General features: G+C 38.1%; 1 protein-coding gene across 1 annotated transcript in view; it reads right to left on the bottom strand.

Moving 5' to 3' along the window:
- Positions 1-15,937, bottom strand: part of LOC127647151 (protein TANC2-like) — a 208,890-nt gene extending 192,953 nt beyond the window's left edge. The window contains 1 exon segment of the mRNA XM_052131231.1: positions 15,660-15,937. The gene's annotated coding sequence lies outside the window, so the exon portion shown is untranslated.
- Positions 15,938-17,501: the final 1,564 nt, after the last annotated feature.

Genomic DNA, 17,501 nt, shown 5'->3' with positions numbered 1-17,501 from the left:
GTCCATCCTTTTTTAATTTCTGTATCACTTTTGCTACTGTGTTTTGACTCGATAACAGTGACTTGCTAATACTCTTGTACAATTAAATCATTTTCCTTCTTCATTTACTTAAAAATTCTCTTCCATGTGGTCTATTTGTTCTCAGCATTGGAACTTTTACACATTAACCAACCATGTCCAGGTCTGGACTGGCAATCTGGCCTACCGGGCATTTTCCTGGTGGGCCAACGCACTTTGGGGCTAATCAGGGGCGGACTGGCCAGCTGGTGAACCGAGCGAGCCGGTGGGTCGGCCGCGAAACGTGCCGAATGGGCCGCGACGAGCAAAATTGAGCCGACGCGTTATGCAAAACGGACCACAAAATGGCAATGCGATATGCAGAAAAGGACAGCGAACAACCCCCCAATCCCCCCATCCCATGCTCCACAAATTTTGGGCCAGTTGCCATGTAAAATCCCAGGCCGATTTCTCTTCCCAGTCAAGCCCTGACTATGTCTATTTGAGTATGATCAGCAGATTATTCAAAAGAATAATCTGCTGATCAGTGTCTCAGTGATCAGTGTCTCTCAACTAGCACCAGAAAACATCTAATTAAGTTTTACATAACTTTCAGGAGGGTGTAATCATTTTTGCAACATGGCATTTTATCATTTAGAAAATAAATTGTTTAAACATGACATTATACATGAACACCAAAATATGTCTTATTTGTAAAGAGAAAGAGCTGAATTTGTAAGGTTTCAGAGGGAGTGTACTCATTTATGCTGTGTACTGTAGGTCAAAAACATGGAGTTTGAGGTAAAAGGGTTGACTTTTTGCAGCCAATAGAGGTAGCGAACTGGAGCCAGCTTGCAACAGAGTATGATTCGAGAGGCTGGAATCTACAAGATGAGAAACTAAACAACATGCTGTGACATCATGAGTGAAGATAATGGGAAGCAGAGAGAGGACTCATTAATGTTTCAGCTGCATCCATGTGGTAGCTCCATATCCTTTGTGCATGCTAACAAAGGTAGATAGAAACATTTATTGAAGCTAGTATAAACAATGTGCAACCGCGCAGCCACATTTAACTCTCTACCACACCCGGCACACTGACACACCCTAATACACACACAGAATATTTAAATCACTGACCGATTGTCCTAGTCACTCTGTTGTCCCACCTGTCCCTATGTGTTCACAGAGATTTTATTAATTTATCCCTTTACTCATGCCATTTCCCACCTTTGTACCACATTCACTAATTTCCCTTTGCACAAATGTTTTCCTTTCTAATCCTTAATTCCAATCCTTCCTTTTTATTTTGCATTTGTCTCACAATCAGCCACTCTCTTCATTTTCACAGTATGAGGGTGCTCTTGGGGTTGGGTTCTCTTTTTCCTCTCGTTCTCGGTTAGACACTCATTAATAATCCAGCATAGTGCTGGAATCCACCAGCTCCTCAGAGGGAGTCCAAGACTCTTATAAAGCATAGGATGTTATCCCTCCATCTACTATCTCTCGCTCTCTTTCCTCACCTGAATGGAGAACTATAATCATCCAATCTCCATAGTACAAACCTTGTGGCGAGAAGAATGCTGGATATCAAAACAATGCTGAATGAAATAGTGCTCAAGCTAATCTTCACAAGGCTTGTGGATGTTGAACAGAGAGGCTGATTGGTCGCTCTCCCACTAAAGGAGACAGAATGAGGACATGGGGGGGCTGGTTCTTCATTCAGCAGCATAATAAACAGCACATGTTGCTCCAGCACTGCGGGAGAATCACAGTAATGAGGCGGGCATCAGCTGAAGCAAGAAATTAAGTGGAGGGCACGCCTACTCATATTCTATGAGCAGTCTTTTATGGCTGCTGCGCAAGTCCTAGCTTGACTGAATATTACGAAATCTTTACAGCCAGGTCCACCTCCAGCTCGAAGATGTAAGGGCTGTATAGTTGCCATTAACAAAAGATAGTACCTAAATGTACCATGCTGCTACACTGTTTTTAGATGTGGTACCACGCTTAGATGAGGTATACTTTGAAATACCTGGCAAGACAATCAAGTGTTCGAAGTGGAAGAAACACCCACCAAAGTACCATGGTACTACCATTTGACACAATTACACCAGCACAGTACTGTACCTCCTGTAAAAGGGGTGGGGCTCTTGATTGGATCATCTCATCCTGGCCCTCTGCAGAGTCAGGCCTGCTTATGGCCACAAATAAATAATATAGTTAGAATCTTTAAAATTGGAACCAAATGCATCCATAAACAAATGATGTCAACAAAGTTTGGTGGGGTAGAGGCACAAATATAGATGATAAACACTTGAGAAAAAGATAATAAATGCTCCTTGTTAGAGTACCATGAGGCAGACATCACAGAAGACACTCAGTTTGACTGAAGTGACCACTTTCAGAGCTTCCACTATCTGTAGGAGTCAGATTCACCTAGCATGTCCCTGGTTTCTCATGCAATGTAATGGTCCACATACATCCTGGATTAGGTAGCTAATGGCATGACATGATTATACAAGTTGGACATTTTCTTGAATCAACATCATTTGTTGGATTTAAAACCATTTTTTTAACCAATTATTGCCCTATGACTTCTGGGCTAGAGATAGAGCCTAGATAAATAATCTTATCAAACAATCAGTTCACTCTGATTTAGGGTTGAGCTTAGAGTTAAGACAAAAGTATACTTCGGTCAGACGTGAACACGGAACGTCCGCATACACGACGTGTGATGCAAATCTCATCATCAGCAGAGTGCTCAAGCATGGAACGTTTGTAGCACAATTTTTCTAACAGTGTGTTTTTAACCCCAAATGGTGCAATTTAGCATTATGGCAGAGTCACATAAACATCAATACTGCAGGCCGCTAACATTTCTAGCACAGCTTCAAAGTGACGATAATGCATACTGTAGCACTGAGGCTAAAATAGTCTTGCAAAGCCAGAGTTATCCAACACAGCTGTCTTAGCGAAAATAGTGACAACTCTGTTTAGCGAAGCTAGCATTGTTTTACACATAGCAATGGTATGTAATGCCTCATCTGGGCATTTCCCAATGGGGAATTCTACATGAAAGTCATAAATCCATCTATTCCCGCTACTCACACAGTGAAACAGCTGTCCATATGAGGATCATGTACGCCTAAGATTATCTACAGAGGAAACAGATGTATTACGGCAAGAGAGAGATTCTAACACTCTTGGCTCTTTAATAAAGAACCCACTTCTGTTGTTGTGTGGAATAGAATATAATTTTTCCTACCACCTAAAAGGATCTCGATTCTTCATTGTACATTCATTAAATCCCATCCTATTTTTTCTTGAATATGCTGTTTAACTCAAAAATGTGTCACATATTGGAAGTAAAATGGATTGCAAATTTAGTGAATTAGGCATGGTATTTCCTGATTCAACTCCGATTCATGAGCACTTGATTCGATTGATTCAGTTTTGATTCACTTGAGTATATTTCAGATATCCATTTTGCTTATAAAAAGAAATTAGCTTTAGCTAGTCTTAGTCAAAAATATTACTTTTACACATTTAATTTTAGCTTTTCATCATTCTGGTCAGATTTTTGCTTTTTAACTCCATGTATTCCATCAATAAATATGCTGTTATATAATATATACTGTGTATATATATATATATATTTTGAGGGAACAGCAAATTTACATTGTTATACAAGCTGTACACTCACCACTTCACATTGTAGCAAAGTGTCATTTCTTCAGTGTTGTCACATGAAAAGATATCAAAAATGTGAGGGGTTTACTAACTTTTGTGAGATACTGTGTGTGTGTGTGTGTTTTTTTTATATATAAAAAACTCTCTTCTCAACTATGCACTGTAGATCTGTTGCTCTGTTGTCTATGTTGAGCTGCTTTGTATTAATTACACTATAATTTGTTTGTTTGTGCAAGAACTCACTGAGCACTTTATTAGGAACACCTGTACATCTATTTATTCCTGCGATTATCTAATCAGGCAATCATGTGGCAACAGTGCAATGCATACAATCATGCAGATCCGGGTCAGGAGTCGCTAAGGTTTACTCAGACTGGTGCAAAAAACAAAAAACACCTAAAAACACCAATTCATACGGGCGAGTACTACTGTTAAATCAGTCTTTATCTCAGACGCCCATCTCTATATTGCTGCTCACTGCATTTCTCCATTATGGTCTACTCTCGTTGAAACAACAGCATCTCCTGCTCTACTATACAGTGACTCATGTCATGGGCCGGGGGAGAGAGGCAACACGTGTGGAGCATGAAAGGACATTAATGAAGCATGTTCAGTGTTAGAGAATAATATTCAAAGATACAGTGCTAAAAGTTAAGTGCTATCTACACTCCAGAACACTTGCGGTGTACACATCTCTGTTGTTTTGTCACACTGCTATCCTAAAGTGTAGAAATGGCTGTTGTCATGATATCTCACAGTCAGGATGGAACAAATCCGGAGTCCGGACCCACATTCTTACCTTTGACCTCTCAGTGATGCATCTTTCTCTCACTGCTTTCCTCTTTCCCACCTCTCCCCCACAAATATGGAGTAGTGTTCATTGGCCATTTACTTGTGACATATAACCAATCCGATACTGCTGTGGGTGGGGCATTGAGCCAGACTACAAGGAGTAAACTTTCAGAGAGAGGCGGTGGCATCAGAGCTGATCGATATCGGGATTGCTGATGAATGAAGATTGCGATGCATCGTGTCAATGTAATAAGTATTGCAACATTTTACTTTAAGATGCTGTATCCAATATTTTATTACTATTTTTGGGGAAAAGGAACTTTAGGTCAACAAATGTTATTTTCAACATCCAAAATACAAACTCAAAGTACTGAAGTCCAAAGCAAATGAAAATGAAGAGTAAAAGATAGCAATATATCACAATTTGGAATAACTACTAAGCATACAGAATCATAATATTATTGTTATAATATCCCATTACCACGTCCCTGCTGATTTCCTTCCCTATTGCGAACGCTACTCATGTTGACTTTAACATTCTACAAGTGTTCACACACACACACACACACACACACACACACACACACACCTCTCTCATTCACTTCTCTCACCAGCTGGACTGTGTTTGTAATGGTTTATTAGCACTAATGAATAGGGTGGGTGGGGGGGACTAGAATTGATGAGCTGCAGATTAAATGAACACACCCTCCACACAATCGGTTTTCTTACATTTTCAGATTAAGAGAGGCAAAAAGGTTTAACCCAGTAGCCAAAGTAGCAAAAAACTAAACTTTCAACTTGCAAATGTAAAACAGACACTGCAATTTAACTGCCCATCTCTTGCATTCGTAAACAGAGCATTTACTGTGCTCTCAAGAACAAAGGTCAAAGGTGACTGGACAGACATCTGCCACAACAATGACTCCAACTGTCTGACACAACAGAACAGTATAGTTATACAGCATACACGTTTGAAAACCCTCCACTTCTCCATTCTGGTCTTCTTGGTTAACGTCTGGTTTCAATGACTGATGGTGGAACAAAAGAACACTAAACAAGCAGCAATTTTTTTTACATCATTAGTTAGACGTCAGCCTTTGTTTGAGCAACAGCCTGAATCATGCAAGTCAGCAAAAATAGACGCACAACATCAGCAGAATCAGTAAATGTGAGATAGAATGCAGGTGTGATTTTAGGCTAACAGATATTTTAAATGATAAGCACATACGTAATGTATGGCCTGTTACTATGCAGAGAAAAATTATTTTGGTACAAAATTTAATTATTGTTGTTTTTTAAGCAGTCCTATGTTTAGTATGCAAGTTGATGAATTCCTTATGAAGTAGAGCTGGGCAATGAATTGAATCTTCACAAAATATAGGCCTATTTAAAATATTTTTTTGTTTAATACAATTTATTGTTATATTTTTGCATCAAAATATTTCTCTTTAGCTATATCACCCAGCCCTAATATGAAATCTACAGTAAGTAGACAAGCCCATCCTCTTATTCCAAGCCAAAAAACAAAAAAAAACCACTGGGACTCCAAATCCCAGATATAATAGACTTTACACTGCACAAAGCATCTTTAGGTGTTTGGTTTCAACCAGAGCTAGACTGTCAGATCAGAGACGGATCCTGCAGTTAACCTGCAGTTATTGCAGCTTCTTGCCACTGGCATAACAAGCAAGAAGCTCGCAGGGGCGCATTCAACAAAACAGTGTGCCAAGTAGGAGATGGTGCGTGCAAGACAACTAGAAAAAAATGGAGTCAGTGTGCCATCATATCGAAACAGAGGTTCTGGTCATGTCCCCCATAGGAGGTGACAGTATAGCGGTCCCGGTCTTCACAGGGGCACAACACTGCCTCAATCACTATTGGATGAAGCATGTTTCCTGCAACAGATGCTAAATGATACATACTTAGAGATGTACATCATGTCTACTTGATCAAATGTTTAGTTGTGGGAAAAGGACTTCAGACACTATACTGTAGTCGGAGCCATGACCTAACCGACAGCAGAAGTCCTCTAGACATATTGAGTTGTGGTGCTCATGTGGGAGAAATAGGTTTGAATTAGGGATGCACCGATGGATCTGCCACCTCTATTTATTGGCCAATTATTGATCATCAGCAAATTGGTTTTAAGCAAGAAAACACCCATATGAAATACCGGTGGATCATTTATTCCCTTTCTGTGAATTCAAATGCACAATCCAGAAATAATTATAGCAACAGAGTGTAGAAGGGTTGGCACTCCTAAGAACATATTTAATTTCGAATCATTCTCATTCTCACATTGAGGAAAAAAGTAATTACAGATGTAACAGTTTTGAATACATGATGAGGTAAAACCATCCAAAACGCTTTGAAACCAGCAAACTTCACTTTTGCAAGATTAACTGGGTTAAGATTAAAATCACAGTATGGTCCTGCACAATTACTAAAGCTTGAAATGTTGCTTTTAAAAATAGGCTGCAATCAGCGCTTCAGTTATCACTTCAGTCAGTGCAGTGTAAGCAAGTGGCACCCTTCTTATCTTATCAATCTGCTGGATGCTGTAAACTACATGTTTTTGCATCCCTACAGTATTTATAACCTAACAGCCAGGGTATTCATGCGCAGTGCTGGTTAATTTTGCACATTTACCTGCCTCTATTGACAAGAAATGCCGCTAGACACAAAGATGTATATTTTGAAGAACAGACAAAAGAAATGCCGCGGATGCGCATGTATGATTTGCTTTTTTGTTCAGAAGTTAATTTGTGCTATGGCGCCAACACTCGCAGCACTACCGTGTCTCAAGGAAAGCAGAGCATGCACAAATGGTGAATTCTCAAAAAAACATGTCTCTGTCAGTCATCTGGGGCAGTTTGCAGAATCGAGTTGTCTATGAGAACGAAGCATATGATCTCAAACAATCTCAGGATTTGCATATGCAAATTACATGTGACCACATTGGGACTGCAGGTGAATTGTAATATGAGTCATAATTCAGTACAGCCTTAGAAATGGTTCTTGAACAAGTTTAAACTTTAGCCTCCATTTGTATGTTGCAAAATTATCATTACGATAATAGTAATAGCCTATGGTCATATGTTATATTTTACATTCTAAAATAAAAAAATGTGTTTGATAAGTTAAAATTATATTTTGTATATTTGTCTAATACAAAATGGACAATACAGCCTTATACATGGGTTCCTTTGCACTAACTAGTCGCCTAGCTTAGACAACGCACTGACAGGTGGATTGGAAGTTTTAAATTGATAGTTTTTCACATCCCTACCTTTTACCTGCAAATTATATATTACAGAGTGAAAACAATTGTCATTACAGACACAACTGTTCTTCTATATGTTTCATTCTAAGAAAATGGGAGCTAACAAAGTTTTTTTTATCTTTTAAGAAGATTTTATATCAAAACAATAAATTGCAATATGTACAGAATTGCATTACATATTGAATCGGCTAGGAAATATCGTTGTAACATCGAATCAGGAGGTCTGTGGCAATTCCCAGCCCTACAACATATAAGGACATTTTGTTCCTTTGGTTAAAACTTTTTATTTTTACCATGATGTTGTTGACATTTCCGGGGAATTGCCCTATGCATAATACGGATTTGTGATGTTCTAGAGAGTATACACATGTAAAATGTAAATTCTGTTGTTTTAAACCGCAAAGACAGAATTGCAGAAATGTTTTACATGTGTGTACTGTATTTTTATCTTTATTTATCTTTCATTATGGCTCTCTTTAAAATGTTGGCCTGTCATGTGTTCAACATATCAAAACCATGTTCAATGGAAATTATTTATTGTTTATTGTACCTGAGCAAAACAGCGATATGATGACAAAATAAGGTAAGTGCCAAAATATCTGTATCGGAATCAGCCAATAGTCTTTTTTGTTAAAATCGGTATCTGCCAAACAATTTCTGTGCATCCCTAGTTTAAATCTCTCCGTTAATTTTATGTCAAGGAAATGTTATGAATCAAAACATAGGAATTCAACCCAAAAATGTTTTGCATATGACATAATCTCACCTATTTGTTTGGTAATCCAGTGAATGAAATCATTTACAACTGATGAACAAATTAGCCATTTTTAAAGCCATTGTAAACCCCTCTGACTTCACATCAATTCAATTCTATATTAATAAGAATTTAATAAGCCAATGCTGCATTGTGTTTGCACAAGGCATGAGCAGCAAGTCTTGATGCTTCAAATCTAATTACTCCCATTATAATCAACAATAAAGTCAACAATGGATGTGACAACTTGCAAAGTATAATAGATGATGGATTTTTTCTGTGGATGTACCCTGGTATAAAAAGAGAGTTGTCCAGTGTTCGGGCTAGAGTTAAGATATTTCAAGTCTCAAGGGAGGTGTTTGCATTAGGAGTACATCCACTCTCAAGGTAAACAGCTAACACAAGCAAAGTAAACAAACACTTTTGTAACTGACTGGTAGCTGTAGTAGGACATCATCCAGATTAACTGGATTTAAAGAGACCAACTGGTTGTGGTGGAAACAAGGCCAATAAGACTCCTAAAAGAATGTAAAGTGCACACTTTAGAAGAGTTAAGAAAAAACAATGGTAGGGTTGTTTCATATGACAAGGGGAAAGTGTGGGAACTGCACGGTGCTGTGCCTTAGCAAATAGGAAAAGACAGGCAGGCTGTTGAATTTACAAGTCTACAAACCTGCCTCGTTAGGCAAATACACCAGGCAAATGATGTGGCTTCAGTTAAAGGTGCTTGAAATCACACTTGTTTCCTTGTGAACAAGGGAAATAAACAAAAGTGCATTGTTGGTTGAAAGTTTGGTTAAGCACACACATTAAAACTAGGTATTGATACAGATTTCTTGATTCAATTGGATTCCCATTTACAAGCTCTCATTCGATTCAGATGCGCATGGCTATATTAGTCAATGATTCAATTCATATTGGTATATTTAAGTTATAATGTCCCTTTTACTTACATATGCAAGACATTATTTTCCAGCTAATGCTTTCAATTACACAGGGGACCTTCTAACTAGGTATTAATTTTACTAATTATATTTTAGTTCATTTTCCTGCATTTTGGTAACATTTTAGCTTTTTAAAAACGAACTAATACATGTATTCAAAATACTACATTTCATATATTCCTTTTTGCTATATGTTTATGTTTTAATTGCATAATTTTACATGGTAAAATGAGTACTCTTTAACAACACCAGCATTTCTGTAAAGAGCATCTGTATTTGAGATGGACAAACTTTTACTCTCAACACACAGTGAAAGGATCTTGCTCCAGGGAGGATACAGGAAGTGCCCTGGGTATGATATGGGAACAAATATATCTAGCTGTTTTCTTAATGAAAACTCCCTTGTGTCTGGTCTCCATGGAACAAACTACCAACACTGGTCCGAATGCTGGGACAAACTGACAGAAGACAATGGCATGACAGTGTGCCAACACAAACAGATTCAGCACGTCGACCCTGATGGTTTTTTTTTACGTGTTTGATGGTCCAGACTTCCTTAGTCACTTTGCAGTACTATCATTCCGCACTGATATTAGAGAGAGCTGAGTGCCACTGACAATTACATTTTTCCCAAAGGAATGTATAAGAGGGATAAGAAAATAAGAGTCAGGACATTTAAGACTTTAGACACCTCTGCTTAGTCTACTGGGCAACTAATGTAGATCCTTGAGGATTGGGGTGATAAGACAGAACCCACCTGCATTTCAGGGTAGTTGCCCCCATGTTCTGATCGACGTTCTGATCTCCAAACCACAACATATCTTTACAAAGAAAAAAAAACAATAAAATGGACTAGGAGTAAAACCCAAAGTATACTTCGGTCAGACACGAAATCTAGGCATTCGTAAAGGATGCAAATTTAGTAATCAGCAGAGTGCTTGAGCACTGAATGTGTGCGGCCCGATTTTTTTATTATTTGCACTAATAAGTAGGCCCACAACATGGCAACACTCACAATGGAGCCATTGCTGTCAGAAAGAAGTGCTAGAAGATTATGTAATCACAGCTAAACAACAGAACACAAAAGGTAGAAACAACAACAGTGGATGTGCACGACAAAATCACGTCTGTGAGGAGGTCAGGAGTTGCCTACATTTGTATAGTCTGAAGGACTATAAAGACCTCTTTATTGGCCTAAACCCCTGAAGAGAAATAGTCCATTATCTCATAGCAGTTGTAGCACACATGCACCAAACCGCCGTTGAATGCACGCAAAGTCAATATAAGTATACATTGAAATAGGGCTGCACGATATATCGATTTTGAAAATGTACATATCGTGATATGCATTTCGCAAGGGCTATTTATGGTGATGCAGATAGCAGAACAGACCGGGTGCACGATTGTCACTTGGTGTGTACATGCAGCGTGAATTTGAACTGAGAGAACACATATTTGATATCAGTAATCGTACTCTATCTTTCAATATACTCTCTGATGTCCATTCATGTTTCTTTTTTGTGCCATAAGAGAGAGCGCGCACAATGTGCCCCGCTCCGGTTCAACCTCAATCTGTCACAGACAGCATTAAAGAGTATCAAAACAACATTTGTGCAGATAATAATGAGACCAAACGCCAGCTTGAAACTCAAACTTGGCTTGTTTAATGGCTGCTTTATATATATCTCAAAGGATGGGATTGAATGAATGGATTGTCCAGTGAAATCATTCCTCTCAGTGCAGCCGCAGCGTCGACTGAGAACAGGAACGTTAGACCAACACGAATATCTATGGCAAGCACTTCTGGACAACAATTTTCAAAACAAAAGTCCCTAATAGAATGAACTAATTATGAAATAAATACGAACATGAATTACAGTATACATTCTTTTTATTTCATAACAGACTATTTTTGGATATCCCATAATAGTGAAATTAACTTTATATTCATATGCTTTTTAAAAATAAAATACAGATATTCAAATATAAATTTTAATATCTGCTATAAAGCTAATATATAATATAATCGAATATCGCATAATCCAACAATTGATCGCGTATAGCATTTTTCCTCCATATCGTGCAGGCCTACTTTGAAAGGTGAGCATTGGACTGTATGCAGATGCTAAGCGTTTACGTCAAATCTGAAGTATCCATGTCAACCAGTGTTTACATTTTGTCAGAGCTCTTAGGGAGTCACCCCAGGGCAATAAATACACAGATTTGGGTTTTGATTTATTTTATTCAATGAAATGGAATGAGACTCCCCAAAATGTTTGTTCTTATGGGGGACTCTTAACTCTTAAGGGGTCCATCTAATTTCAGAGGGTCTGGTTTAGCTTTAGACCAAGAACACAAGCCCCTGGAAAAGAAGCGTCTGTTTTAGACATGTCTATTTTCAGCATTTTTCTGGCTGGCTAAGATAGACATCATTGAGGATCCTGATAAAGGTGATGACTAAAGCTTTCAAGCATTGAGAGATAATTTTGGTGATTAAGACCCTAAAATCTAGGAGGCTACTTTAATGAGAGAATGTGAGAGGAGGAAAACATTTAAGGACAAAGAAACTTGGAACAAAGAGCAAAAATGAACACGCCATCATCATGACACGACTATGGATTGCGGCAGTAGATGAGGCAAGACATTTCAATGTGTTTAAATCACTGTGGGTCTCCACAGCTGCATGCCACACTAAGCTGCTCTACATCTGCTGCTTCTCGCATAATTAATGTGACCCCAGTCTGAAGAACAAGAATCAAGGGATAAAACTCTGCCTCCTCTTCAGACTCCACCTTCTGTTTCACAGAGCCCTCCTCCTCGTTACAGACTCTGCCTTTACTAATTAAAAAAAAAATAAAAATCTACAGATATCGTGATAAATATTAGCCAAATCAGGTAACAGGTTATATCTAACATAAATTTAAACTCTGAGGGCCTATAATCCAGCATGCATCCAACTAGCAGCCTCTCATATGGCAAGCAGAGAACGACAATGTATGCCTGGTCAAGTGCATCTAAAAGGAACAAAACGGACCACATAAAAGGTCCCCATAGGGGTGCGCAAGCTTCAAAAGGGACAAAATGTTAAAAAGCAACACCTGGCATGCTTGGCCTTGTGGTGATTTGTTGCCTTGGTGACAAGCCCTCCAGTCCGATGCTCGAATAACCATTAGAATGAGGCTGGATGCTCTATTAATGGTTATCTTACCCTAAACTGAACAATATTCAATGTAAACAGGAACACATTCTATAATGCAAAAGAAATTCTCAATCTTACAAGGAATATTCCGGATTCAATACAAGTTAAGCTCAAGCGACAAATGTTAAAAAAACCTCCCTATTTTAAAGGGGTCATGACATGAGGAATCAAATTTTCCTTGATCTTTTGACATATAAGAGGTCATTGTACTATAAAAACATGCTGTAAGTTTCAGAACTCAAAACTTCCTCCTCACTGCAAAGAGCATTTGTTGAACCCAAGCTGCCAAAATGACTCGTTCTCTACTTCCTCCACATTGTGATGTCACACTGTGATAGACAATTAATCTGGCCACTGCTACAATAACACATCAACGCCTACTTTACATTATCATTTCTGTAGCCCCACCCAGTAGTGGTGAGCAGTGAGATGGCAATGAGATAGAGCCAATCAGTCAAGAGCCAATCATAACAATAGGAGTTAACTATCAAGTCTTAAAGGAAAAGAAGCAGCAAAACAGAGCATTTCTGACAGACGGTCAGAATGAGGGTGGAAAATGATTATGCTTTACAAATTTATGGATGTTTTCGTTATTATAAATTAAACTCAAGGAATTATTAAAATATAAAAAAAGACATGTCATGAAAATTATAAAAAAAAATTAAAAAATTATAATTATAGCCATATGACATAAACAATATGCATGTTAACTTTAATTTAGTGTGATTAAATCGCTTACTATCCTTTTCTGTGGAAAGTTATTTCCAATATTTCAACTTTGTTGTGATTATGGCTGAAACGATTAGCCGACATTATCGACAACGTCAACAATAAAAAAATTGTCTAAAAAAAAAATGTAGTTGTAGAATAGTCGTCTGATTTCATTGAACACAACATGAGATCTTTTGAAACGCTAATGATAATGCGGGAGAGCAGCACATACACACACGGTGTGTATCATTTGGTCATTTAGTTGAGAAGCAAAATATACGATATTTAGACTTGCTTTTAGAGCATTTATGTTGAATGGTAGTTTATTTTTTCTTTACTGCACTGCCAGAACAAGTGAAAAACAAGTGAAAACACTTGATAACAAAAGGATTTTTTGCAGTGTCATTTAGAGGTATTTTTTTTAAATGATTTTGTCCTCTTTATTGTTAGTAAGCACGTTTAATACAACCTTTTAAGTTAGGGAACAAGCTGAATAATCGGTTAAGAACTAATGATTAATCGTTGCAATAATCGCCCGAATAGTCGAATAATCGTTCTAATAATCATTAGATTAGTCGATTATAAAAATAATCGTTAGTTTCAGCACTAGTTTTGAAGACAACGTAACATCGTAAACCCTAAACAGACCATAAAAATGACGATTTAAACAACAGCTCAAATAATAAATCATTTTTAACAGAAAAATGGAAGTGTTTTTATAAAATTATAAGCTTCATACTGTATTTCTGCCTTAAAACCACATATTTGGCCACATTCACTTTCATTGTAAGTGCCTTACTATAACCTCGATTTCTGCTTTTTTTAAGAGAAGCATGTCAAATACAAAACCGCAGAAGAAGGGAGCAGAAGTCCCCTAATTCACTGGTGTTTAGTTAAGCACCCCTGGGCATATTCATCCAGCTCTCACACACGCGTTCTCCTGGCCAGCCTGTGAATCAATTTGCAGCGTTTAATCACAATTGGGTGATTTTCTCAGCTGCTGCCCCCCAGACTGGGGAGGATAGGCCTGTTTCTCATCCGGTTGCTGGTGTGCTGACACAGCTGAGAGATTATTTTTTGTGAAACGTCTCAAGCCCCCAAAACCCAGACTGCACAGTGAAATCCCTAATCACTTCTCCACGCCTGCTATTATGGAGAGCCAACCATGTAAAAATTAACATTAAGCATACTAATAACTACTGAGAACATACTTATGACCCTGACCTGACACCTGTTTTCCAAAATGTAGGGATTATTGGATTATGCATCAATGTGGATTGGGCCAATGATTAATAAAAACATTATAGTAACAACAAGTTGCTTCCTTGGAGAGTGTAGTGCCGTCTATGAAGCAAACATCCAAGGCACTCATAGGAGAGAATTATATCAACATGCTTTTATTAAAACAGAGATATTACATTAACAACTGCAACCAACCAATCAGGGTGTGTTTATGGGCTGCTTATGTGTTTATGAACTTGAATTCAAAACAAACCTCCCATAGGTTTCTTAACATTAGTGTGGTTGTAAAACAGGTGATCAGCTGGCACTGCTGCATATACGCCAAAAAGTGACACAAAGATGGCAATGCCAAGACACTACATGGACTATAAATGCACAGACTTGTTTTGAATTGTCACACTGCACCTCAGCCAGCGCTGATGCAGAGCGAATGGTGCTATTATGCAGCTTTCCCGCACACTGTAGGTTATGCATGAATGCAATGTGAATGCATATAAAATAACTGCATGAATGCAATGATGGGTTGCACATAATGAGAATTTCCCATCTCAAACCTCAAATGCTAATGAGATCTATATATTCTCACATAATAACAAACCAGGGCTTAAAGGGTCAATCAATTTCAGAATATTAGCTCTTAAACCAGGAGAACTGAAAACGGGACTTGATGTTTGCATGCTCTTAAAATAACAATTCTAGACTAAATGCATGGAGGCACCAAACCTGCCATGCGCCTCTGCGCTTGTCTGAGCCAAACTGCACGCGCGACACTGTTGCCAAATAGAATACAATTCTAAGTATCCCCGTCAAAAGATACAGATACGTCCATTTCAAATGAAAGCCACTGGAGCAAAAAGACTCGGTGTATACACATTTTTAAGCAATTCAATGCTATCCATCATCTTACGTAAATAAACAAGATGATTCTCTGGTTCACTGATTCATCAAGCACGACGAACAGCTCCAAAACGACGCGTAATTCGGCACGAGCGCCGTCTATTACATGGATTTGGTTTCATATCGTTATTTGGACACTGGACCTACCCTTTGTTTTCTCTTCGTGCCGTATGAATTTGTATCTTCTCGTTGGCGCTGATGTCTGTATTGTGGGAACCGCTGGAGACAGGAAGGAACACCTTCGTCAAGTGTGCAAGCCTTCTGTTTTCCTTTCCTGATAAACAGAGCGAAAGGCGTAACTCCTGGCTTTTGTATGCATCGGTACGTCGCAAATGTAATGGATTTGTGATCTAAAGATCACCGTTGAACACGAACGCAGTGCCCGTCGCGCCCACGGGAAGCAGGACCTGTATATACAAACTGTAGCGCCACAATTCAGATAGCAATTGAAGGCGCCGTGCGCATTCGGGGGCTCTGCAACGGCTTCTACGCTTTGGGGGCGGGGTTAATTTGAATTATTCATGAGGGGCGGGACTGTACTGCTGCCCAAATAGACTTACAATTATTTTTCAAATTAATATTCTCTGCAAAATCACACGTTGACTTTTAAACAGTGTGTGAGTATTTTTATATTCTAGTTAGTTCTATTTATTGAGCTCATAAATACTGTAGCAGGACTTTGTGATCTACGCATTTATAAGGTAGAGGTGAATATAATTTAGGAATAAAAATTGGAAGTAATTATTAATTGTATTTGTTTTTTTTATTCCTTCATTCATATAGCCTTGTTGTAACATTGACTTTATTTTGCAGCTCCATTAACTTCCAAAATAATTTTTTTATTTTTTTTTTTATTTTTAATTATTATTTTTTACAAATAGTAACACTTACACTATGAATGGGGGTTTTATATCTATGCCAAAAATGTTAATTATCTATGTGTTGTTTGTTTTGTGTAATATACATACAGTCATTGATCTTATCTGATCTTCTGTTGCTCAATCGTGCCCATGGGCATCAAAGCATTCTGATGCTACCAACCTCTGCATCATTACTCATGTTTTCCATTTTATATGTCACATTTAGTAAGGTTTTTTGTTAAGCATGAAAGGGGTATTCATAGATTATAAACTAGCCTGTAATTTACACCACTTTCTGACCACTCAAACAACTAAGAGCCGCAAGTGGAAGTCCTTGGCATTTGTAAAGATTTGTGAATTGCTCATTTTAATAGTTTCATTCACCATGTGGCATATCTGAATGAAAAAAAGGAAAAAAATATTTTGTCTGCTTAAATGTGTTTTAACTGTAAAACATGTTCTTAAGGACTGAATGTATGCATAAAATCTGTCTCTGTTTTCTTTTAATGTGTGTTCTCTTGATGAAAGGACGAAACACTACAATAGGAACTCTGGAGCTAATGATGTTCCCTTGGATCATTCTACCTCAAAGGGCATGTATGAATTTTCTATCAACAATGATGCCCAAATATATCCTTAATGGCAAAACTTAGAGCTCAATAAGACCATGCTATTATCATGGCAATTATTTCAATGTTATATTCAATTATCCATTCCTGGCACAGTTGCTATCTCGGAGCCCGAAAAAGCTGCCAGACACAAACTCAAATGAATTTAAATGTAAACGATATACACTATGTGGTTAAATTATGGAGACATCCAACACCACGCTCATGTGTGCTTGTCAAAACATTTCAATATCACCTTAACCCTAAAACTAACCATAGACTTTAATAGAGAGTTGTTCCTCCCTATGCTAAGTGGCATTTAGATGTATTTACTCAGGCTGTTTAATTCTGCTCAGAGGTGTCAAATGCTTTTACATGGCAATTCTTCTTCTTATGCCCTCTCACCCATTTTGGGGTATGGGCTGCCAACAATAGATCTCCAGAGGTTTCTGTCCTGGGCCATTCTTTCCAGTTGACTCCAGTTGTATCCCATCTTGGTGATGTCTGCCTCAAGGTCACGT

This window comes from Xyrauchen texanus, chromosome 8, assembly GCF_025860055.1.
Source record: "Xyrauchen texanus isolate HMW12.3.18 chromosome 8, RBS_HiC_50CHRs, whole genome shotgun sequence".
Lineage (NCBI taxonomy): Eukaryota > Metazoa > Chordata > Actinopteri > Cypriniformes > Catostomidae > Xyrauchen > Xyrauchen texanus.
This window is presented reverse-complemented; position numbering and strand designations above follow the sequence as displayed.